This window comes from Carassius auratus, chromosome 23 (assembly GCF_003368295.1).
Source record: "Carassius auratus strain Wakin chromosome 23, ASM336829v1, whole genome shotgun sequence".
In the NCBI taxonomy this organism is placed as follows: Eukaryota; Metazoa; Chordata; class Actinopteri; order Cypriniformes; family Cyprinidae; genus Carassius; species Carassius auratus.
The window spans coordinates 15,414,623-15,440,149 of record NC_039265.1 but is presented as its reverse complement, the minus strand read 5'-3'; the positions used below and the strand labels follow the sequence as shown (position 1 = coordinate 15,440,149).

At 39.6% G+C, this 25,527-nt stretch overlaps 1 protein-coding gene across 2 annotated transcripts in view; it reads left to right on the top strand.

Moving 5' to 3' along the window:
- The window catches only part of LOC113041494 (neural cell adhesion molecule L1-like), a 55,541-nt gene that overhangs the window by 6,172 nt on the left and 23,842 nt on the right, over positions 1–25,527 (top strand). Inside the window, exon 1 of one of the 2 annotated variants that reach the window (XM_026200081.1) lies at positions 8,019–8,094. The exons of the other annotated variant lie outside the window; for it this stretch is intronic. The gene's annotated coding sequence lies outside the window, so the exon portion shown is untranslated. Of the gene's footprint in view, positions 1–8,018; positions 8,095–25,527 lie in introns of those variants that run through there. 2 annotated transcript variants of the gene reach the window in all.

Sequence of the window (25,527 nt, the reverse complement as noted above, 5' to 3'; positions counted from 1 at the left end):
CCGCAGTGCTGCCCCTCACAGTGGTGTGTTGGTGTGTGCAGTACTGAAAACAAATAATGCCGCTTTGATGGGGCAGGCGGCAATAGCAAATATACGAGTGTGAGAGCATTGGGTGGGGCCTGCATTTATTTTCAGTCTCTTAAATGCAGACACACTCACCTGGCAGCATGCCAGCATGTTTGATTCAGGGTGGGTCTCACGCAGCGCTCAGGTTGCAAATTATTAGCACTGTTAGCAAAGTTTAGCGCATATCGCACTATATAAATCTATATTAAATATATTAAATTCCACAAAAAAATTATGTTCAGATCACATTCCCCTCTATACAAATCGCAATTGCGTTCCCCTCCGTAGAAATCCCGTTTCCCCCCTCGAGGGCCCCCCTCCATCATCAGGCCCTTAGAATCATCCTAACCTTCTCCCCTTACGGCACTCCTGCGTAATACTATGATATTTTTGTCAAATTGAGAATTGAGAAGTACTGTGGAAGTACATTGGAACTTTAAAGAATACCATAAAATCATAAAACATGTTACCATTGCACATTTAAAAAAAATAAAAATTAAAACATTTCAGCTACTTTAATACAATCCTAATATTATGATTTTGTTGTATAATTACAGATTTTCATTTATCCTTTTCAAAAGTATGGTGGAAGTACCATGGTACAGTATTTTATTTATCTTCATAAATCATTATATTTCCATGTCATCCCAATCTACTTAAAAATGTAACATCATAATACCATGGTATTGTTGTCAATTTGTAATTTAGCCAAAAAAAAAAAAAAAGGTTTTGTGGAAATACCATGGTACACTGATTATCATTTCACATTAACTGTTTAACAAATTCCATAATACTATAAAAAATGTTTTTACAATGGTACAATGATTATCATATTCAAAGAAAAGGTATTTATGTGGTGTTCCAAAATATTCAAAAGAAAAAAAATCATAAAACCATTCCATGATTTTAATTAACCTTTTCATTTACAAAAACGTACTGTCAGTACTAGTTTAGAGTGATTGTTATACATTACATTATATATTACAATTACTATAGAATTTTTTTGTACATTTTGTATAGAGCTTTTTATGGAATAATGATTGAGATGTTTAAAACCATGGTATTTACATGGTGTTTCAAGGTAATACAAAAGATACCATGCTTATACCATGATTTTGTGTTGCTTATTGTGGGTTAGCTTGCAAAGGAATTTTGACTAGTTGCTTGTCGCTGAATGACAATGACTTGTGTCTTTCTAGGATAAATCACAAAGGTGTCTGTAGACGGCTCACAGGTGCTTGGGCCATGAGAGTGCAGAGTGATATCCATTCTGTGCTCCACATCCATCATACTGTAGGTTCTCTTGCTTTTACTGTACCATACAAAGAGTATGTGTGCACAGAAAAATATGATCTGCCTCTGCAAAATCTTCTCCTCTGAGGCAGAGGCTTTAATTGAGCTGTGTGCACAGATGGATGGACGGACTGGAGAGATTTAGGAGGGATGAAAGAAAGGAAAGAGGGTGGGGTCACGTTTGACAGGCGAAGCCGTTGTGCAGAGCGATAATATATGTGCACTTATATTGTCTGAGGAGATCAACAGGGAGAGAGAAAGAGAGAGAGAGAGAGAGAATGGGTGCAAGGTCAATAAGGAAGGGACAGGAACGGGGAGGGGTCTATTAAAAGGAGGAGTGAGAAAAAGAGCCATCACTCTTTTTTGATGGCATCCTTTTTTGACACCTCAAACACTATCATAGGCGACGTCCACATTAATCCAGATTTTAAAAATTACATCCCATCTTTTGCTTTACATTTTGGCAGCTAAAACTTTGGAATAGTTATGATTTTTTGTTTTAAAGGCTGAATTTATTTTATAAAAAAATATACAGTAAAAACAATAACAATAAAACTTTGAATTGTACTATTTAAAATAATTAATATGCTGATTTGGTGCTCAATTTGGTCCTTATTATCAGTGTTAAAACGTTTTGCTGCATAATATTTAAGTAGAAATGGTGATGCATTTTTTTTCAGGATCTTTTGATTAATAGTTTATCAAACAGAATTTATTTGAAAATTTGAATTTTGTTGTGACATTATAAATTTCCTTACTGTCACTTTTGATCAATGCATCTTTGCTGAATAGAAGTATATATATATATTTTTTTTAATCATAATTACCTTAAACATTTAAATGACACTGCACCACCATGTTCATAAAAATATTAAGCCACAACAACAAACAGTTTTCTAACATTGATAATTATAAGAAACATATCTTGAGCAGCAAATCATCATTTCAGAATTATTTCTGAAGGATCACTAAGACTGAAGATGGCTGGTGGCAATTCAGCTTTGACATCACAGGAATAAATTCAATTTTAAAATAAACTGAAACAGAAAATAGTTATTTTAAATTATTATAATATTTTACAACATTGCTGCCTTTATCTTTGATTAAAAATCAAAGCAGCCTTAAGCATAAGAGGTGTTTTTTTTTTATGTTTTTTTTACAAAATGTATTAAACATATCTGTATTAATACAGATGTATCTATAGCAGCATGTGAGAACAACACTATAAATGCAGTTCTCAGATGCAGAGCATCTGTTGTGGATGTGCCGGTTACAGAGGAGCTCTTGGGAGAATCAGCACAGCCTCTAAAGCCACCTGTTATCGCCTCAGGGCCTTTGTGTTGCCGGCACATCTCGCTCCCGCACACACGCTGGGCAAAAAATCCCCCCATAACACCTGTTTTAAGTACCCATGCAGTAGCAAAAGCTTTACAACCTACTGCTGCCACTCTGCTGACAGGGTCGACCTCCAAAGAGAGACAGACACATTAGTTAAAACCATTTGTAGAGGCTGGCGATGCTGCGGTTGGAGCAGACAGGAGGGGGATGACAGCAGCAGGACAGAGACGGTCAGACGAGCCTGGAGGACGACAAGGAGGGGGGCAGGATGCATTAGGATGATTTAAAGATTGCACAATGAAGAAACTTCTCTGTTAGGGCAGAGTATGTACTAATAGGTGGAAAAGTGTATGTAAGTTTCTACACAAGTTCATCAGATAAAATAAGAAGGGTGGATGGTGAAGATGCAAAGCGGTTCAAATTTTAAATATTTGTAGCAATAGCCAACAACACATTTAAAGGTAAAGATCTGGTTCCATGAAGATATTACGTAAATTTCATACCATAAGTATATCAAAACTTGATTTTGTATTGGAAATATGCATTGCTAAGAACTTAATTTGGACAACCTTTCTGCAATTTTCTCGATATTTAGATTTTTTGCATCCTCAGATTCCAGATTTTCTCAGCCAAATATTGTCCTTATCCTAACAAACCATATATACATAGAATGCTTATTTATTCATCAACTGATGTATAAATTATTTAAAAAATATATATTTTTAAATCACCCTTATGACTGGTTTTGTGGTCCAGGGTCACATATTGTAAAAATATATAAAGACCATTGTTTTAGCTCATTTATTTATGAACAATTAAGCTGCCAACATAAATAATATATATCTAGAGAGAGAGACAGAGACGGTATAATTAACAATTATGCAAATTATTTTATGTGAATTGTTCAAAATGGTTTTAAAATATTTCATATATTTGCTAATTTAACAGTTGTAGAAGTAATTTTTGCATTATACGGTTCATCTCCTGGTTTTCAAACTTGTTTTACATTGATAATCCATTATCTAATTAGAGGTAACACTTTATTTTAAGGTGTACTTGTTATGCAAGTTACATTAACTTATTATTACAATAAAAGATTCATAACTACATGCAAGTATCCCTAATCCAAACCCAACAATATAGTAAATACATGTAGTTAATTAATATTACTCAGTATTTAAAGGCATACAATCATACTGTAACATGGATCTTAAAATAAAGTGTAACCAAATTAAATTCATAAATGAAATGTGACTTAAATTTCTTTGGAGCCCTTTTTATACCTGGACTGCAGTAGAAAACGTTCAAATGTTGAGAAGATGAAGAAGTTTCCACTAGAGATTTGGAATCAAGAGAGAAGATGAGAGAGTAACTGAGGAGAGACTGAATTTAATTTGTAACACCGTATCAAAATATCTAATGCTTTTAAAAAGAAAACTGACAAGTTGGAAAGCAATGTCGAGCTTTGAACAATCCTCTTTATTGTTCTTTTCAGCACTCACAAGTGATTTTTTTCTTCTTCAAGGCTGTATCTTTATTCATGCATTGCCAGGGAAAATACTTCTCTAAACTGCAATCAGAGTAATGGGTTCTTGAAAATGAATTGCATTTTTTTTTTTTTTTTATACCCCCACATGGAAAGCTTTATAAAATGAAGCCAATCATGCAATTGAGGCCATAATGCAGCCGTCTCAAACAGTCAATCTTAAATATGCTTATCAAATTAACTTATGCTGACAGAGGTCACTTTAAATCATTCAATTCTTTAGATTTAATCACCAAAAAGCAAAAAAGTTTGGCGATAAATCAAAATAAACCCACATCGTCAACTTAAAGTTCAGACACGTCATTTTCTTGTAAGCCTGCTTGATTTTGACAGCAGAAATTGTTCAAAACACTTTTTATGTGAATTGCATATAATGCGACTGACAACATGAAGCAACAAAGTAAAAAATATAAAGAGAAATGCATCTGTGCTAAAACAAGTGCAGTCTCCTCCCACAGTCGGCTGAAATAAAGCCGTCTCTTTGTCTGACAAACATTTGCCTCATTCATCTTAATATCTCTTTTTAATGAAAGACGCATTATTGCCCAAATGAATGAACTCTGTGTGAATCTCTGCTTTCTGAGGAGTCTCTCTGTTGTCTTGTAGAGTATGTGAGGAGATGTGTACTCTATTGACATGGAGTTCTTTCATGAGTTTCTTTTTTTCTAACTTATTTGAATTTTGATTAAACATTGCATCAACTTTTGACATGATGTCTACAGCTGCAGTGAATCATTTTCTCCATTTATGCATCATTTATTGAAATGGCAGACTGCTGTTTGGAAGATTTGTTATGAGATGACCTGGACTGGAATGGGTGACCATATTGTGGCCGTGGGCTGAACAGTCTGCCAGATTAATCACTGTGGAGATCTTCAAAACAGCCATTGTAGACGTGTGGCTCCTTTCTTATCATAATTCAGTTTGGCAAATGAGAAATTTGAAATCTTTAATGTCTATACACCGTAACTGGAAAAATAAACTTTTTTGGTTTAGAGTTCTCTTGAAAACACATAAGTGAGGATTTGGTCTAAGTTTTAGTCTGGGTCTACTGTTGAGACTGTTTATGATCCTAGACCAAGGTCACAGCCTATTTACACTTATTTTTTACATCATATATATATATATATATATATATATATATATAATTATTATTATTTTTTTTTTTTTTCACATTTCACCTATTTCAGTTCATTAAAACTTACAGCCTGGCTATTGGATTCACTGATCTGGGTCTAGTCTGGAACTGGGTCTCAGTGGGTCATTTTTCTGTCTGGATCTGGGTTGAGTTGGGTCTTAACAGATCTAGTCATGGTCTTGGACTTGATAAGTCTAGTTTTGTCCCAGCTAGTTTTCAGCTCAGCATTCCAGTGGCTTTCAGTCCTCCAGTGGTATAACTGTGAGAGTGTTTGTAGGTTTGTGTGGCAGGCCTGGGGCATTGAGTGTTTGTCCTAGCGGAGTCAAAAGCATTATGTCAAGCATGATATATTCATTACTGCAGGATCAGTGCTTTGGTGAGTGTGATCCCCATGCACTCAGCTAATTTAATCTCACCTACAGTGTTGTCTTATTTCACACTGCACCCGCCAACCACCCAGAAGCACATTAAGACCTGGAGATGGTGGGGCAAGTCAGGACCAAGGAAAGATACAACACATCGCTCTTACAGAGTCGACACTCAGATCGATGGTAATCAAGAGAGAAGAATTGTGAGAATCACACATTTTAGCCGTCCTTCTTCTGACAAGGCGACTGCACACATTTGAATGAATTAGACGTTAATTGTAGTCTTGATGCTGCAGTTGTGATGTTCTGCTGAAGTGTGAAGTTGTGTTTGATTAAACCACCCACTTCTGCTGCCAGACAATAATCCGCAATCCTGCCCACACGAATATAGACGCTGCCACGCACAATGTGATTTACCCAAGTTGAATGTGTTCCTAAATCCACATTCTTGGTTATGGAACAATATTCCTATCAAACAATAATAACTCCATCCTATAATTTCTAAGAAATTATCAATAAAGTCACATGGCTTAAACGTATTTCTCAAGCCATGCGTCATTTTCGAAAAGCTCTTCAAAACAGAAAGAAGTATTTGCAGTTTGATACTTTACATAAAGAAAAAAAAAGGACTAAGCTGTGTCCAAAATCATTACCTAGACTTAATTATGTTTTGCAAGTGTGCAGGTATTTCCATATACTATTAGGGAAGTATGTATATTAGTACGGCACTGGATATGCTTCAAAATGTCAGCATCCAACAAAGTCATCCGAAATTGCCTACTACAATGTAATCACTTGTTCAAAAGAAAAACCTTCTCAGACAGTACACGATTTTGGATGCAACTCTGGCCATGATGAGACATTGTTTAACCTGAGCACCACACGGTGCTGGCACTTTAGCTTGGTGCTTTGCTACAGGTCAAAAGGTCCTCAGAATATTGGTTAAGCCCCTAACTCAAAAATCTGATTGGTTGATAGAAAGTTTTCTCCAGTACTGGCCAGAATGTTCCTCCAGGAACAAGTCTTGCTTGGATAAATCTCATTAAGCACACTCAAGTGAGGGAAAAGTGTGACATTTTTATACAGAAATGCTACCGAATATCTTATTTCCCTTATATCCTGCTCTTAGCAGTGGATACAGTATGGTTTTATTATCGCAGCTAAGCGTAGCTTTTGCTCTGCCTTCAAGCAGTGTGTGTGTGCGTCCAAGTGTCGTTTTCTCAGGTATTTCAGCTTCCACTTTATCCTCCTTGCATGTCGTGTGAGGCACGGTGTGTTTACACAGATGGGAGATAACTGGAGCTGAATGTAGAACCAGCTGCGTCAGTGTCTATGATGTTGATGTATTCCTGTAGTGCACCACTGAAAAATCGACTGCGCTGTATCTTGACGCACACTTTAGGGAAAAAAGGAGCAGATAAACAACAACAAACTTGAGAGATGTTATTCCGCATAAACACATTTGGAGTGAGCAAAGCAAGATGAAAGGGCATGCAAAAGTGGAGAGGAAAGGAACAGGAGAGAGAGAGAGAGTTAACCGAAGTGCTAACTGTGGCAAATTGGGGGCACGCCGAAAAATGAGAGAGCTGAAGGGACAAAGAAAAAAGAGATGGAGAGATCTTTTGGAGGGAAAGATACAGGGTCATAAACAATGCTAATAAGCTTAATGAGATAATTATGCAGTTGGACAATGGGATGACCTGAGGGGAGAGGGGCTGGGTGGGGCTCCGGGACGGGTGAGAGATGAAGATGTGCATCAAGAATGAGAGAGCATCGTGAGGGGACAGGAAATGATCTTCGAAGAGAGCCAGGTGAACGGGGCTGGAATGAGGTTCATAAGGAATGAGAGAATAAGTCGAGAGGTGGGGATGGGGGGAGGGGTTCTGAATGTTACAATTTTGCAAGCAGTGTTGGGTGTAATGCAATATGAAGGAATGAATTACTGTAATTGAACTACATTTCCCTTGAAAAATTTAAAGTGATTACTCTTCATTTTTCTTAACTTCTGCTGTTATTTGATTAAAGGACACCTATTATGCCCCTTTTTAAGGTTTCCCCTGAATGTGTCTGTGATGTTTCAGTTCAAAATACCCCACAAATCAGTTATTATATCATTTTGAAAATGCATATTTTGAGTGGAAGCATGTCTCTTTAAATGCAAATGAGCTGCTGCTGATGGCCTCCTTTTTTAGAATAGGGCAGTGCCTTTACACACAAAAAAAACAAACAAACAAAAAACGGTTTAGTTTTGATTATCATGTCTGTTGTGTTGAAATCATGCATTTTAAAGCCACATCTGTTTAAACTTCTCAGTTTAAACTTCTGATACGGACACTTCTCACACGGTAAGTGGCTGTCATGCGGCATGTGAGTACTAAACCAAGTTCTCTTTTGCACCTTATTGCGCTTCAACTGTCAAATACACACAAGTTTGTTGAAAACACACAAGTTACAAAAACAGAGTCGGTTTTGTCTGTGCAGGTAAACAACATGGGAAAGAAACCACGTCTGTATTAGATCTGTGTATTAAAGGGGTCATAAGATGCTACATACACTTTTACAAGTAGTTTGAACTGAAATGTGTGAAATTTGAAATTTTTGATATATTTTTTTTTAATCTGCTCAAATCTTTAATTGAGCCAATCTCAGATGTCTGTCTGTCACAAAAAGTCACAAAAACAGGCCTTTCCCATGATGGTTTGATTGACAGTAGCTGATTCTGCCAGTTTTGTCCGACAATCAAACCAGACCGACGAGAAGATAAAGTCAGTTACTTGAACTTGAAAAATTGTGTATCTAACGTCTTTCTGTGGTTGAAACCAGATACCTTCTCTTGTTCATTCAAGATAATTTCATGCTGTAACTTGTAAAGAGGAAGAGATGATCGGTTTACATGCTGCTTGAACTGAGGTGCTACAGCGTTCTGTAACGGCATATTAAAGACAGAACAGTATTGTTTCAATTTCTTAAAAAAATAAAACAATTAAAGCAGAGTAACCTGCTCTGTCTTGTTTGTCATCATGTTGTCAGTTTTCTCTTTTCTCCGCAATGTATTTTTCACTTCGTGAGAACACACAGTATCTAAAGGGAGAGCGCCATGGCTTGTTGGACATAACAACATGACCAGTGGTGTGAATGGCCAGTTCATTGGCATCTTGGGTGGTTGCCAGAGCATTGATATGTTATAGGCAATTGTAGGTTGCTAGGTGGTTATGCCATTGAGATGCTGACAGGGACTTGTTGGTTTCAGCTGTAAGCAACGTAGAAATTAATTTGCAACCACATATGCTAATAATTTCTAGTTTGCTAGGTGGTTACTAGGATGTTGCTAAAGCCTTCATTGTGGTTTCCATTATATTCTGGTTGTTCTATATATTTCAGTTTCTCCAGTGTAAGTGGGATCCCCCCCCCCATCTAATTACCATTTTGTGCAATTTTCCACCCATTATATCATCTGTCGCAAAGTAATAGCACACCTCTCCTCAATTTCAGATGTCATTCATATCTGTAGCACAAACAGCATCGCACACATTATGCGGCAATGTGAATACTTTAGGGGTAATGGTTTGTTAAAATCTCTAACCATAAATATGAGCAGTAATAATAGTGATGCTTCTCTTACCAAAAGTGTGAAATGAGTAGAACGCTATCAGACTGTGCATATATATATATATATATATAAAAGAGGGTAGAGCGAGAGCAAGATGATGCCTGGAGCCATTAAAATGTCACAGCTGACAGTGATAAAGTGACAAAGTGCATACTCAAAAGCCTGCGCTACACACATACAGACACGCACACACACACACTCACTAGAAGGATGCCAAAAGCACAACTAGAAGATTAACGCCCTGCTTATCTCCGCAGCCTCTGACACTAATTAGCAAATCTCCTTTTACTGTTACAAAAAACCTAAATCTTTATATCGTGCAGGTTGATTTCCCTCCTCTTAAGGCTATCTGAGTATGGAGAGCGCTGCGTCTGTTTCTCTCGTCTCATTCACTCGTCCTTTCCAGTATTTTGTCTTACACTCTCTCGTTTCTTCTTCTCCCACAGTGAAGCCACTGTCAAGCCACCTGTCTGGTTTATTTTTATAAGGATTAGACATGCGTTTCTTCGGCTCTCTTGTGTAAAGAATCGACAATGAAGTGTAAATTTCTGTGACATGTAAGCTGCCATTGCTACGGCTGTGGCTCACACGCTCTGTTAAGTGCTGTGGAACGCTTCCCACTATCGTCTCTGCCGCTCAAGCAAGAGAAGATCTCTCTGAACGCCTGTAATGTACACCGCGAGGGTAACTCAATCTGCTCTAATGTGGCTGATAATGTCTCTGATAATGACATGGATATGGAAGGTTGGGAAACTCATTTTGAGGAATTGAGGTTGACACTGGGTCCGTTAGGCTGACCAGTCCTGAGTCGTCCACTGTGGACAGAATGAATTAGGGAGACCATCATGGAATCCTAATTGCATTTGGAAGAAGATGGTGCTGATGTTCTCTTGCTCTGTCTTTGCTCCATCTGTTGTGTTACCTGTGTGTGTGTGTGTGTGTGTGTGTGTGTGTGTGTGTGTGTGTGTGTGTGTGAGAGAGAGAGAGAGAGACCCTAGTGGTTTGATTTTGGTGTAACATATATCAGTGACAGTGATTTTTAACTGGTGGGTCACGACCCAAAACTGGTCTGTTCTGATAGGGTTTCAGACCTATAGTATAGCAAATATCAATGTAAATGTGATTATATGTTAAATTTAATAATAATAAAAAATCCCCCTACTGTGTACTGTTATATATACTATTATAGTATATTATATTGAAAGCAGAATATTTATTATTTTTAATCAATATTTTTAAATAAATTAAATCAATATGATTTAAATAATTGAATGTAAAAAGGTTATTGTTAAAAGTTAATATTTTATTTTAAAATGCATAATTGCTTGTATGCATGTATGCATGTATGTATGTATGTATGTATATATATATATATATATATATATATATATATATATATATATATATATATATATATATATATATATATATATGTATATATATATATATGTATATATACATATATATATATATATATATATATATGTGTATATATATATATATGTATATATATATATATATATGTATGTTTAATAATAGAGTTTTTAATCCCTATAGTGTGTACGACTATACTATACTATACTATACTATATTATATTATATTAGTCCTAGTAATTAACTACTCATAGCCTATACTGATAGAAAAATAAACTTATTCACTTAATTACATTTTTTTGGCTTGTCAGCTAAAAAAAATAAAAATAAAAAAGCAATATCTTTTGTTCCAGACCCTGAAACAAAACCACTAGAGAACCACTAGTGTGTATTCATCTGGCATCAGCTCTGTGTAGTCAAACACTTTTTATAGCTTTTCATCGGTTCTGTAACTGCCGGGAAAGGGCAGTGCGGATCCCCGTGTGCTCTCTTTCTCTCTTTCTCTCCATTTCCCCTTGTGTGCTCTGCTGAGACTCAGCCAGGAATCGGGGCCAACTACCGCTGTCATCTCTTATCAGCCTGGAGAGAGGGAGAGAAAGAGAGACGAGTGAGAGAGCCCTGGTTACAGCCGAGTCCCCTTCTAGAGTATATAGCCAGACACATGGGGGGAAAAAAGTAGGAGAAAAGGACACACTGGCCCCCAGATTACAGATGCGATTGGGGGGGGGGGTGAAAGAGATTAGCAGAATGCGGTATATACTCGCTCCGTGTGTTTGTGTGTATATTTATATAGAATAAGGACAAATGCAGTGCGCTGTGCTGTGTCACATTACAACAAGACGGGCCAGAGAGTAATATCATGACAGAATTGCTTGCGTTTGATCCCAAACACAGTGAAGTGTCATACCACACCCCGACTTTAACAACTCTGAGGCAGCGCTGGTTGCTGGAGATAACGTGCTGCCTTTGATGGGCCAACATCAGTATGTGCTGAAAGGCTACGACCGCTGAGTCTGAAATCGAGTTCCACAGTACTTTCTTTTGGGCATAATTAGATTTGCCACCAGGGAAAAACCCAATCACGGGGGCACACATTTGCCCGGAAGAGGCCGTAAAAAGCCACACACCATGGCCCACACCCCTCGCTATGACTTGTGGGTACCTGTGGAGAAAATTTACATGTGATTTGATTTCAACTAGAATGTAGAGGAATGGGTAATTAATATCTATTAACTTTTAAAGACAGAATTACTTAAGATCGTAGTTCGAGAAACATGGTTGAAGCAATATGTTTGTTGTTGTCTTTATGAAGTTATGGTCTCTTGAGCTTCATTAATGGGACAGTGGGTACAGTCTGTTCCTGATGGAGCATGTGTGTTTGCCTGAGAGTGCAGTTTACTCTCAGACTGATGTGAAGAAGAGCAGGCATCTGAGAGTAGAGGAGAATGGGAAATTGGAGGAAGAGAGACTAACCGGAGATATCGATGGAGACAGCTAGTTAACGAGAACAAATCTTCCCCCACCCTTCATTGGATTACAACGGATATGTGTGGGTGGCTGGCATTTAAGAAAGTTCAGAAAAACATTTCCAGCGAACAAGACACTCACGTCATATTGCACACACTGTTGGCAGCACTTAAAAATGTTGTATTTAAACTCACTTGTTCATTTTCGCAAAAACCTTGCTTTTTTATATTTATTTTGAAATGTACTTTTTCTTTCACTAGGATGTGAATTACTACCATCCTTGTGTAATAGCACACAAGGATAGTAGTGATTCAGTCCCTTTGCTTTCCTGTCCCCTCTGCAATAACATATAACATCATTAATCTATCTCTTGCTGAAAGAAGATCAGAAAGAATCATCTTGAGGTTAAAGGTGAGGTTCTGTCTGAAATTAATGTTGTTCTGTTTGTTGACATAGACACTCTGATAAAGCTTGAACTTCTCAATAAATTTCTTGAAGGCCTAACTCTGTGTTTGAGGGTTTTGGATAACAGACAAAGCGGGTGTCTTCTGATGGGATCTGGTGAAGAGACAGAATCCAAGAAAAGTGTTAGTGTTTGGCAGAGTTAGCATCATCATATCAAATGACTATATAGCTTTTAATGACCCCAAAAATGTAAAAGTTTTCCATTTTGATGTTGCACTTTATGACTTGAGTTCTAATAAAAGTTAATAGCACATATCATGTGTCATTCTCTTACAAAATCTTTCCAAACTGCAAACCTCTGTATTATGCATGGCCTGCAGAATTTATAGTACTGATTTTTCTCCTCCTTGAATGACAAGCGGAAAAGACTTCTTGGAGCATTATGACATATTTTGATGTTCATCTTTATCCTGGTCTAGATAGATATAAATGAGCAGCACTGATTGAAATCCCAGAACACTCAGGAAATGCATATGAATAATGAGGACAAATGAGCCCTTTGCTGTCTCACTGCTTTTTTTCTAAGCATTAGAGGCAAAAATCCCAGATTGTTTTCTATTATGAGAACTTTTAGATATGTTATTATCCAACATCAAATTAGTCTAATATAGCTAGTTTTAAACATAAAATGTATATCTACACTTGAAGAATTATTTAATTCCTTGTAGTAAACAACTGTTTTTAATTATTTATTCATTTTAATTACCAAACATGTAATATTTAGCTGTGTCCTACATTTTCCTCCATTTAAAAAAAAAGCTTTAAAATTGTGACACCTAAGAAGTAACACTTTCTACAGCACATTTCATTTAACATAAAAAAAAAAAAATATATATATATATATATATATATATATAGTCCATTTGACTTTTTGTTTATTTAATGTTTAAGAATTACAGGCTTCATACAAAATATTATGTATATATTAGAACAAACCAATTTGGTGTTTGCAAACAGAGATGAGATGCCGTTTTGTGGGCATCTTTCTGTCTTTTCCCCATGGCTCAGAATTAGGAGTTAATATCCCACACTTCCGGCTTTTTTCCTCAGAATTGACAAACTTGCTATTTTTGAATTAAATTAGGAGATATAAACTTGCATTTGCGAGAAACAAAGTCTGCAAGTCATGTGACTGATGTACTCCAAATTGGTCTATATAAAACAGCTCATGGAATATTAAGACTTCGACATCCTGAGCAATGGAAATACTTTTGGATCCGTTTTGCACCCTGAAAGTGGCACATATTAAGACAGCTACTTCTTAACCGTGTTTGACAGTCTGGATTGTAGCGTCACATCAGCCATCCGTGTGCTGGGGAAAACATAAGGGACATGCAGAAGTTGTGCCAAGAAGAAAGTAGCGACAGATGAGAAAAGATGGATAGAGAGAGAGGGGGAGAGAGAGAGAGAGAGATGGGGGGGGTGGAGGAATGGGGGAAGGGAGATGTATGGCTGCGTGCCGCTAGAGTCAGAGGGTTGTCATGGTGATTGGTGCAAAAAAGAAGCAGGCAGGCTAGTATTGACACCTTGCTAGCATCATAGTATTGGACAGCAATGCAATTCGTTGTCCATTCGAGCATGACTGAATAAATCACTGTGTTTTTCCAACAGTCACACGGTCTCAGGTTAAGCTTCCTCTGACATCACGCAGACTTGTGCCTAGTATGGAGTACATCAGACAGTATGCATTTCCCAGTACACTCTCACAGCCATCATGACCCCATTTACTCGCTATTCAGACGAAGACATTTGAATGACAGTCAAATGGCTTCAAACCGATTTCACTTGTTCATGCTGCACGAGCCACTAATGGCTTATGTGCTTGTGATAACTCCTGGAAGACAGAGATTTGATCTAAACGGTGAAGCGGTGAAGATGTGATAAATATACAGAATCGCTCTAGCTCAAGGAAGATGAGAATCTCAATTAGATTTATTTTTTTTTTTTTACATAACAAACTCGACCTACAGAGCTCGCATCCACAGCCTGCAGGCAGCGTCTCGCTTATTTCTTCTCACGGTTCCCACGAGGTGCTCTTTTCGATTATATCAGGAGCACTTAGAGGCAAGTGCTGCTTTTGCAACTTTTAACAAAGTTAATGGGGCTGGTGGTGAAGGAAGGTTCCTGTGGATGGATAATCGAGGCTTGCTGATCTGAAAGAGAACCTCTGATAATATAGACCACATATACTGATAAAATGATTTCTCTTAACTATATTGTTTCACTTTAGTCGTACGTGTCCACGGCACTTCAGAGACGAGGCACGGCATGCTGCGCTTGACTGAATGCAAATCCTGTGGAATACTAAAGCAGGGCTGACCTTGACCTGTCAATACTTCTCATTTCCATATGAGATGAGTGCACTAGCACAGATTAGGTGCAGCCTAGAATTCACCTATCAATTTTCCCATTCACTGCAAAGAGATCAGGCTTTTTAGGTAATGAGATAAGAAGTCATGAGACATCATGAATAATCCAAAGCAGAAATGGCTGATAGCTTCGAAGATTGCTGAATAGACTAATGGACTTATCTACTTTGCTGAGTGTTTTCCTGTTTACAAGTCGAGGGTAAGTACTTTGTAACTACTTTTACGTTTATCTGTTGGGTGGTGTACTTTTACAGTGTCAAAATCTGTCTGTCCCAGCTCAATATGCTGACTATAAGCTATCTGTAGGGTGATTCCCTCAAAAGTGTAAACCCTGTGTAAACTCTGTAGTAGTGTCAAAACATTGCTTTTTGTTTGAGCGGACAAAGTGGCTCAACCAATGAAGTGAGTTCTATTTAGCTGACAAATGAGCATTAAGGGTATTTGGGAAACGTGATGGAAAACAAATCATTATTTTTGCAGTTTAGCTAAATGCTGCTCGAACAACATTTCAAGTGTTTCATGATTTTTAATCAAACTGTGGAGTTCATATACATATTCCTTCAGTGAAAAATTTATAATTTTTCTTTACGATAAATATAAATTTATAAGAAATGTTTGAATATTATATATATATATATATATATATATATATTGTCACGGGAGGAGCACAAGACAGACACAGTGGGCGTGGCGTCAGGCCTCGGAGAGGCTTTTATTAACAGAAATCATAAAACAAAGGGAGTAAAAGTGGCCAAAAAGGGGGAAAGTGTCCAAAATAACAGGGAATCTGGTGTCCTCGTTGTGCTGCGGGATTTGTGTAGGTCGGGCAGTGTTCATCAAGGAAGGGTCCAGGTAAGGGGCGGAGTCCGGCGGCCGCACGCGCTCCCCTCCTAGGTCCGGGGCGCGAGGGGCGGCGGCTTCTCCTAGCGGCCGCGTCTCTCTCGTTGGCCGCGGCGCTGGTAGGGGATGGACGGCCCGGCATCCTGGCCCGTCGGCCGTGTATACGGGTGCGGTTCCCATCCGGATCGCGGGTCCGGCAGCTCACGTCTTGGTGGCGCGGGAGTCCCTCAACGCACCCTTCCTGGACCCACGAGGACACCAGTGTGCATGCACGGGGAAGAGACCGGTCTCCTGAGGAGAGGCGCGTTGGGCTTTTAAACAGCGGCGGTAATGAGGCTCCACTTCCTTCAGGTGTGCCCCATCACACGCCGCCAGCCCTGACTCGTCCAGCGCCCCTCCTCTCACACACCCACTCCAGTCGGGAGCCTGGTGAAGGGCGGCGATTTAGGACGGGGTGCCGGTGACAATCAGGGAGGAGGCAGCTGACTCGTCACATTCCCCCTCCCAAGCGACATCCCCGTCCCCAGGGCGCCACCCACACGGGAGTGCTACCATCCTCAACCAGGCTCCAAACGGTCGGAGTGGGCGGGGCTTCCTCTCCGGGCGGTCCTCCCTCTCGCAGCGCACCAGAACAGGGACAGAGAAACCGGGTTTTAGTGACAGCCTCAACCAACCACAGGGTAAAATGACAATGGAAAAGTCACTTACCCCTTGTGTGGCTGGGAGGCTGTCCCCAGTTTTCCTCCGTCCCAGTCTGGGTTCTCACGAACGTTTGCAAGCGAGAGGGGGTGACGTCACCAGACGTTTCCCAACTGCGCTGTCTAGGCTCCGCCTGCCTGCATTCTCCACCAGTGTCACGGGAGGAGCACAAGACAGACACAGTGGGCGTGGCGTCAGGCCTCGGAGAGGCTTTTATTAACAGAAATCATAAAACAAAGGGAATAAAAGTGGCCAAAGGGGGGAAGTGTCCAAAATAACAGGGAATCTGGTGTCCTCGTCGTGCTGCGGGATTTGTGTGGGTCGGGCAGTGTTCATCAAGGAAGGGTCCAGGCAAGGGGCGGAGTCCGGCGGCCGCACGCGCTCCCCTCCTAGGTCCGGGGCGCGAGGGGCGGCGGCTTCTCCTAGCGGCCGCGTCTCTCTCGTTGGCCGCGGCGCTGGTAGGGGATGGACGGCCCGGCATCCTGGCCCGTCGGCCGTGTATACGGGTGCGGTTCCCATCCGGATCGCGGGTCCGGCAGCTCACGTCTTGGTGGCGCGGGAGTCCCTCAACGCACCCTTCCTGGACCCACGAGGACACCAGTGTGCATGCACGGGGAAGAGACCGGTCTCCTGAGGAGAGGCGCGTTGGGCTTTTAAACAGCGGCGGTAATGAGGCTCCACTTCCTTCAGGTGTGCCCCATCACACGCCGCCAGCCCTGACTCGTCCAGCGCCCCTCCTCTCACACACCCACTCCGGTCGGGAGCCTGGTGAAGGGCGGCGATTTAGGACGGGGTGCCGGTGACAATCAGGGAGGAGGCAGCTGACTCGTCACATTCCCCCTCCCAAGCGACATCCCCGTCCCCAGGGCGCCACCCACACGGGAGTGCTACCATCCTCAACCAGGCTCCAAACGGTCGGAGTGGGCGGGGCTTCCTCTCCGGGCGGTCCTCCCTCTCGCAGCGCACCAGAACAGGGACAGAGAAACCGGGTTTTAGTGACAGCCTCAACCAACCACAGGGTAAAATGACAATGGAAAAGTCACTTACCCCTTGTGTGGCTGGGAGGCTGTCCCCAGTTTTCCTCCGTCCCAGTCTGGGTTCTCACGAACGTTTGCAAGCGAGAGGGGGTGACGTCACCAGACGTTTCCCAACTGCGCTGTCTAGGCTCCGCCTGCCTGCATTCTCCACCAGTGTCACGGGAGGAGCACAAGACAGACACAGTGGGCGTGGCGTCAGGCCTCGGAGAGGCTTTTATTAACAGAAATCATAAAACAAAGGGAATAAAAGTGGCCAAAGGGGGGAAGTGTCCAAAATAACAGGGAATCTGGTGTCCTCGTCGTGCTGCGGGATTTGTGTGGGTCGGGCAGTGTTCATCAAGGAAGGGTCCAGGCAAGGGGCGGAGTCCGGCGGCCGCACGCGCTCCCCTCCTTGGTCCGGGGCGCGAGGGGCGGCGGCTTCTCCTAGCGGCCGCGTCTCTCTCGTTGGCCGCGGCGCTGGTAGGGGATGGACGGCCCGGCATCCTGGCCCGTCGGCCGTGTATACGGGTGCGGTTCCCATCCGGATCGCGGGTCCGGCAGCTCACGTCTTGGTGGCGCGGGAGTCCCTCAACGCACCCTTCCTGGACCCACGAGGACACCAGTGTGCATGCACGGGGAAGAGACCGGTCTCCTGAGGAGAGGCGCGTTGGGCTTTTAAACAGCGGCGGTAATGAGGCTCCACTTCCTTCAGGTGTGCCCCATCACACGCCGCCAGCCCTGACTCGTCCAGCGCCCCTCCTCTCACACACCCACTCCAGTCGGGAGCCTGGTGAAGGGCGGCGATTTAGGACGGGGTGCCGGTGATAATCAGGGAGGAGGCAGCTGACTCGTCACATTATATATAAAAAATTATTTTTAAGCATTCCTTGCAGTCCCTTAAATAATTTGTAGCCATTAGATGCCAGTGTTATGTTAGTATTATTGGTATAATAATAATAATAATAATAATAATAATAATAATAATAATAATAATAATAAGTTTTATTTATATAGCGCCTTTCCAGAGCTCAAGGACAGGTTACAATAAACAAACAACAATAAAGGCAATTGATAGAGAGAGCAGACAGAACAACAATAGGCAAATGAGAGTGCAAGTACAGTAAGTGAGAATTGTGTAGATGGGGCAGCAACTAGCAGAGAGAGAGGAAAAAAATAAATAAATAAATAAAGTAAAAAATAAAAAACACACTAAGACCTATAACATTCAGAAAATAGGTGTGTTTTGAGCATGGATTTGAATTCAGAGATAGTGTTAACAAAACGGAGTGATGGGGGGAGAGAGTTCCACATTTTGGGTGCAACAACACTGAATGATCTGCCCCCCATTGAAGCAAGGCGATGCCGAGGGACAACGAGAAGGCTGGAATCAGCGGATCGTAAAGAGCGAGTTGGGGTGTAAGGGAGAAGCAGGTTACAGAGGTAGGGGGGAGCAAGGCCATGCAGAGACTTAAAAGCGAGAAGGAGAATTTTGAATTTAATACGGTAGTTTTATAGTTTATAGTATACTATAAATTATACTATAAATTTTAGGGCTGTCATTTGTCAATTAATTAATCTAAGTAATCACAAATTACTTTTGGCTGTGAAAATACCCCCAAAAGATTATTTAAAGCTATTTTGTGTTAAATCCATCTATCCATTTATCTATATATATGTCTATCTGTCTGTCTGTCTGTCTGTCTGTCTAGACACGCATACAATTATATGTTCGTAGTAATAATACAAAATGCATATGCAAATGTTCTGACAGCAAGTGATCAGAAATGTGTATACACAGACACACACACACATATACACAGATTAATGGGTCAATATCACCATAGAGTGCTGTTCAAACCTCACAATACTCAAACATTTTAGTTTTAATTTCCCATTCGCTTTGTCATATCATAAATAGTAGACACTCAAGCACTAAAGAAACATATTAGCTGAGCACCCACACATTTTTTTGATAATTATGCGCCATTATTAAGTTATCATGGCAAATGCTTTATTTTTCATTGGCTGAAATAAAAAAAAAAAAAAAAAGTGAAACATTACCCTATATGTTTTTAATTGGATGAATGAAAAAATGTTCAATGCACAGAGTATTTTCATATGAGTTTTTAATTATTACGATGCAAGTTCTCTGGGAACGAAACCTCGATCTTGGTGTCGCTAGCACCCTGTTGAGCTTCTTTGATGGGGGTTTGTAATGGGTGTGACCTGTCAGTGTAAAGCATGTTTTGTGGTGTAACGTCAGAGCTGATGGTGTGGTCGGGCTGTCTATCAGTCTGGGAGTGATGAGGGTGAGGGGTGTGTAGGTGGTCCCCTCGGGAGCGGCTGACATGCCCCGTGTGTCACACAACCCCTCGACAGCTGCGCTCCCCCCAGTGCTCTCCACTTATCACTGGGCCCAAGGGACCTGTAACACCTCCACGCACACTCATGCACACTTACTGACAGCCTGTACCCCGTCTCCATCACACAGGGGCCCTAGATTGGAGCCAGCTACAGCATGCGGCATGCTAATGATATGCTTCCATGCAATTGTGTAGTCCAGGCCTGATTAAGGCCTAATTGAGCTGCCGTGCTTTGAGATGCGCTGGGTTTAATTATCCTCTGTGTTGTGATGCTGTTTTGGCTTGGTCAAATGTTATTTTTGTATACATAATTATGCTTTTCTGAGCAAAACAAGGTTGTAGACTTTACTTTTTGTTTATGAAGCTCTCATTGTTAAAAATGGTTGATGATATTGGATTATTTTACTGTTCTATTGTTTTCTTTTATTTGTTACTATTTTCAAGTAGTTTTGGGTTTTTTTTTCTTGATATTAGGTTAAAATGTATGTGAATATATAAAATACATTTATTTTAGGCAATGTAACTGGTTGCTATGTAAAGTGTTTTTTTTTTTTTTATTAATTTTTTTTATAACCTCTACCACCATTTTTACTGATAAATAAATCAATCAAATATTTCACTAAAATAAAGTGTGTGTGTTTATGTATAAATATATATATTTATATTTTATTACATTTCATTTATTTAATAGTTTGTATATAAGATGTAAATATAATTTTTTAAATATATATTTTTTAATTGTTATACTTTTAATTTGTTTTGTTTATATTATAATACTTTTTTTATATATATATATATATATATATATATATATATATATATATATATATATATATAATATATATCACCTTTATATAAAGCTGTCTGTTACTGGCTCTTTGAATAAGTCAGATGCCCCATTGCAGGTCTGTCAGTGTAGAACAGGATGTGTCTATCATATCTGTCGGTAGTCGAGAGCTTGAGACAGCTCCTCTAAATGCCCTCACCTGTCTCATCAGGTCAATCTCGACCCCTTTGACAGCCCCTGAGAACAGAAATCCGACATTGAGATCCAAGTCAGGTGGAAAGCATCGGGTTATATTTCAAAAGAGAAAAATCAAAAGTGAAGGTCAAAGTCATGGCTGAATTTAGACAATCGAGAGACTTGCTAGATACTCCGGGACAAGAAAGTAGCCATGCCTGAAAAAAGCGGACCGAGGGGGAGGGGGAAAGAAGGTCAGTGGTAATGGGTTTTCCGCTTAATTTCATAATGCTATGATTGCTACATTTACCAGAGCTAATATTGACTCACTGTAGCCTTTTATGAGTTTAGGCCCCCCCACACACATCTGTCCCATGCTAGCATGTCACAAGCATTTCAGCAGCATTTGTCATATTAATTACCTCTTTAGTGTAGAATATCTTCATGTCTGCAGAGATTAGCCATCGTTGTTGTCTTGGCTTGTCGGAATAGGGTGAAATTTGTAATTGGGTGACCGGCCAAGTGTGCATGTCATGCGTCATCCCAAAGCACCAGAGGTGTTTTTTAATGAACGCTGGTGTTCCACAAGCTTAGTATGTCATTGCGGCTGACACTAACAAAGTGAATGTGGCCCATTTAGAGTTGAGATGGAGAGACTAAGAATCTGTGCAAGTGAATCTGTTTGCAGTGGTTCCAAACCAATGAAGCACCTTCCTTTTTAGATGCTGACATCAATTAACTTTTTTTGCAAATAACATGAAAATATGCTTGATTTTTAATCCATGGCTTCATTCAAGGCTGTACAATTAATCTAGATCTACACACAAAATTTTAATAAATTGACTGGATAATTAATATTAAATTTTAGTACATAAATACTATGTTTTTTGTTTATAACAAAAGTTGATATTCTGAACATATTTTTTTCCAAGCACATTTGACCAATTCCAAGACACATGTACAGTATCTTAATCATATTTTACTTTTAAATTTGATTTAAATCGTTTTCTTTCTTCTTTTTTTTTTTTTGACTCATTTTATTGGTGATAGAAAACCTGCTTAATAATTATGCACACCTGAATGTTTGGTGTTTTTATAGGTGATTAAAGAGTAAATTAATAGTAGTTATTAAGATTGATGTGGTTTGGATTTGTGTGCTTGTAAAAAAAAAAAAAAAAATATATATATATATATATATATATATATATGATCAGAATATCCACTTAAATCACCTAGGTCATTAAATTACCTAGTGCATCTAATTTCTATTTTATGTGTATTACTATTTTAATGTTTATATATTTAATTTAGTAAATCAATATAAACCAACCTGCAATCATTTACTTTTTAGTGATATATGTGATTGATTTATCGGTAAAAATGTTGGTTGAGGTTACATTTATACAGTGCTTTGAGTCTATGACAAAAGTGCTTTATACATGTAATTAATAATAATAAATTGCTAGCTTGACCTTTGTATACACATTGGTTAATGAACACATTGACTCAACAGCTCTGCCATATGTTGCTGTCGGCTAGATAAAACTGAAGCTCTCTGGTTGGTTAATTTCCACTAGTTAATTTTCTCTAAATGCTGTCATCATTTTCTAGACACCACGTTCCCACATCTCTCTTGCTCTCTTTGTATAACCATCAGATGAATTTTTAATATCATTATTCAATCAGAATCTGTTTGATCTTGAGGCGTCTCCGTCCCTCCCTCATCTCTCCTCTCTCTCCCTTCCCCCCTCGAGCTGTGTTAGAGATGTCTATCCACCTTTCTTGTCTTAATGAACACACTTCTTTATTTGAATTATTCACCATGTCTTTTATTCCTTCTGTTTTTATTGTATCTGAAGGGAAAAAACATCAATAAATAAATAAACCTGAAGGCTACTGCTTCATTGAACATGGAAAAGAGACAACGGGAGTGAATATTTTTTCCCGGATGCTTGTCATCTTGTTGACATTGAGTGTGGTTAGAGCTTAATATCTTGCAAACTGAAAAACATCAGATAGATTTGGGTGTTGCGAGCTAGTGATGTGTATGCTACATCCCTCCATTATAGTTTCCTTGTGTGTGTGTGTGTGTGTGTGTGTGTGTGTGTGCGTATGAATAACTGAATTTGTATGTCCATGTATGGAGGAGATGCTGTGGAGACCCCGTTGCCAAGGTAACGGGGATGGAGAGAGTGGGCGGTAGCCCCTCTAACAACCTTTATTTTTCCACAGCTTCAATGTCTCTGATAGTAACCCTTAACCCAGAGAAACTATGAGAAGAGCGAGGGTTTGTAAGAAAGCAAGAAGCAGAATAATTATGAAAAAAACACGTCTTAGACTCTGTGTTCTGCAAACATTGCCTCAGTAGCAATCTAAGATACAGGTCAGTTGTCAGGTGGTTAGGGCGGCTCTCTGCTCTCCGGTGCGTTCCCGTGCTGTCGGCGCACATCAGAGGCCTTTATGAAGATGCGAGGCCACATCCATGCGAGGAGGACCCCTGGGTAAACCGCATAGGATGTCAAGTCAATAAAGCAGAGAATTATCGGCTCAAGTCAGCGGTGCGGTGATCTGGGTGCACTTTAGAACTTTCTGCTGCAAAGCAAAGAGGAGTGTGTGCTTCTGTCGCTGTGTGAAGAAAAGCTCAACTATAAAGTGTAACATCAGGGGAGGAGGAGTCAAAGAGACCCATTCATGCTCTTGAATGAGAAATGACAGAGAAATGTTGTCCTATCCTTTATAGCTTATACTATAGATCCTCAGTTGCTGTTTGCAGACCCGTGATTTACAGAGTTTTGTTTGTGCAGTAGTCCCTGTTCATGCTTCTCTACGCTTTATGTAGACAGTTGGTCTGTATTGATAATCACACAAAACCTTCAATGTGGACATAATCTAAAAAAAAACAAAAAAACAACAACCAACACAAAGCCAACAAAAAAACACACTTCCAGATCAGTAAAACAGATGTTGATTCCGTAACGTTCAGAAGAATTCGACAGCGTAATTCACACCTTAAAAGAATACTTTATAAAATTATTCATTCATACTGGAACCAGATTGATTCACTAAAAAGAATGTAGCTTGACTGTTGATTGGCTGTCAATGTTGTTGTCTTGTTTTTGTTTTTCTCTTTTCATATAATTAAGGGTCATACACAACAAAAAAAGTTCACTTCATGTATAATAACTATAAATTTTTAATTTCTTTCTGATTTTGTGAGGATAGAAAGAAATAATGTCAATAATTAGAGAAATAAAATTTTAATACAAAATTACACAAAATTCTATAAGGACAACAATTCATAATAATTCAAATTCTGTGATAAAAGTCAAATGAAAGTCAGTAATCATATTGTTGGAATCTCTTTGGAAACCCTTTTTTTTTCAGTTGATGAAAGATAAAAATACTGACAACCGATCAGAATCCATTTGACTTTATAGCACTTCAGCATTTAAAGCGGCAGTGTACTGTATATGTATTTTAATAAACAAGGCGATGGCGCAACTTTTCTCCAAAGCTTTGAAGATGAACCATTCTAAGATAATCTAATGCTTATGCTTTTGAGAAACACAGCCCAGATCTTTATGGTCTGTTGATGTGGATATTGTTATTAAAATTTGCGCTTTTAGTGCACAGTATTTTAGAAAGATTTAAAAAAATTGCTGTGAGCGCCCTACACTCTTAAAAATAAAGGTACTTTTTCTGTTTCACAAAGGATTCTTCAGAAATAGGTTTCTTCAGATTATAAAAAGTAAAGGAAAGAAATGGTTCTTTTACTCCGTCACATTCAGTACAGGTTGCAGACAACTCGGGTAAATATAATTTATTTTGCCCTGTCAATAAAGATTCAGCAGCAATGGCTTAGATTCACTTTGGTCTTGTAAACACTGGTGCACATGCACGCTCTCAACAGAATATTGACTTTTTATTAGCAAGCAATAATTGCTGCTTTCGCTACTATCGTCTGAGCGTAATGAGATCAATGTTATCTGTAATCTAGCATTCCATGCACACTATTGTGTGGAGCTTGTCATCTTGGATAAGGTGTATTAGTATTAATGTGAACTAGTAATATTTTCCCTCTACCTCACTTTATGAACTTAACTCTTGAGTTACCTGCAACAGGTTTATGTAAATTAGATGCTGGTCTTCAAGAAGACAGTTGAATGCACAGAGAGGGCCAGTCTAGTCGCGAACCAAATATATGATGAACAAACTGATATGAATTTAGGTGAATTCAGGGCAAATTGTACGGGCAGGGAAGGCCAAGCTATAAATAATTTACCCTGCAGGGGGTCTCTGCAAATTACAGGCCCCCCTCTATATATCTCCTTGTCTTCTGCCACTCCTCTTTTTTCCCATTACCTTCAGTCACCTATCTCCTCCCCCTCTTTTTTTCCCCGTGCCTCTTTCTTTGCCTTCAGATCTGTGTTTCTGTTGCTGTCCGTCGCTCGGCTTTCCAGACAGACAGACCCTCGGGGAGGTCTTGAGGGTGGGGGCCAAGCATGTAGTCATTTATTTCCCTTCTCCATCTCTCTCTCCTCCAGTCTTTGACACGCATCTTCACAGTTGGAGCTGGTAAATATTTAAAGAGGAGGCATGACAGAGGCCAGCCCT